We start from the raw sequence: 1,387 nt of genomic DNA on the forward strand, positions 1-1,387 counted from the left end.
GGTGAGTGAGTACTCTACACTCCATAATCAATCAGGTACCAGTATTTGTGGTATCCAACAATTTAACCCGGTTCATGCTTGCTTCCTGCTTACTACTTTCCTCCCTTATGACCCGCTTGAGGTTTCCAAGCTCAGGAGAGTCCTGACCATACACCATCTTGATGTTATCCACACAAGCACTGGAAATGACAGGCAGCAGATAAATCAACTCAGCATCACAAAGAACTAACTGAACATGTAGATACACGAACAACAAAGTAAGAGCCAGCAAACCTGCAGGCTTCCCTGTCGAATTTGCTGCATGGCACACCAAAGAACTCTTCGAAAACCTTCGGTTCGACCCGGCAGAAGAATGGCCAGTCTACAACACCCAAAAATATCAACCATAACAGCGTCAGTTAACTTCCACATGTGCGCTGCGCTGAAGACTAAAACCAGGAGAACTCATTCTGAAGACTACCGTACCTTCGTAGATGTTGCAGGTTCGGTTGGACTTGTCGTAGTTGGTGCACTATCCATCGGGGCCAATCATGCTCTTGTACAGCTACGGTCATGGTCAGCAATTCAGCATGCTCCATCATATTAACCGAAATTTTGCATCTATCAAACAACAACCAGTCTTTTTGTAGTACGTATGTTCATAGATACAGAAGAAATGCCGCCGCTATTAATTGGTACTGAGTTTACCTACCTGGAGGTGGTCAGCCCCGTCCGCCTTGTCCTTGTCGGGGGTGAGGAACTCGGGGCCCTTGTCTAGCTTGCAGGAGGCGCCGCACCCCGTCGAGCACCGCCACCGCACCCCCCGCTTCGGCTTCTCCGGCTGCTGGTTCCTCAACTCAATCTCCTGGCCCGGTGGCCCCTGCCCCTCTTCTGCCGCTGGGCGAGCCTTACTATCCCTGGCCGGTCTAGCGCTGGGCTTCTTGTTGCTGCTGGGGATCTCAGAGCGCCCAGGCAAGGGCTGGGCTGGGGCTTGGCCTCGCCCCGCCGCTGGCCGTTCCTCCTCTTCCCACCCGATGGTGGTCACGCCGGCCGCCATATCGTCCTCCGCCGCGACGCCTCGCACAAAGCGAGCACGCCGGCCACCTTATCGTCCTCCGCCAAGACGCATCACCCCATTCCCCATTCCTGGGCTTCGGCGGCGCGAACGCCAACGCCCGCCGCGACGCCTCGCCCCATCCTGGGCTCGGGCGGCGCGTGCGCGCGCTCGCGTGCTCGTCCTTGTGGCGGCCGAGGCCACCGTCTCCCTGGCCCACCTCACCGTGCCCCCGCTCGCAGCCGAGCAGCTCCAGCGTGCCAGAGGCCCTGCCGTCGCCGGATCCGCGCGGGGGCTTTGCCCGGAGGACCCAAACGGCGGCGGCGAGGAGAGGACGAGAAGGGGGGTGGCAGC

General features: G+C 58.3%; 1 pseudogene; it reads right to left on the bottom strand.

The window, feature by feature from the left end:
• Positions 1–7: 7 nt before the first annotated feature.
• Positions 8–1,090, bottom strand: LOC119345860 (annotated as a pseudogene).
• Between the last annotated feature and the right edge of the window lie 297 nt (positions 1,091–1,387).

Source organism: Triticum dicoccoides, unplaced genomic scaffold (assembly GCF_002162155.2).
Source record: "Triticum dicoccoides isolate Atlit2015 ecotype Zavitan unplaced genomic scaffold, WEW_v2.0 scaffold31655, whole genome shotgun sequence".
Taxonomy (NCBI): domain Eukaryota; kingdom Viridiplantae; phylum Streptophyta; class Magnoliopsida; order Poales; family Poaceae; genus Triticum; species Triticum dicoccoides.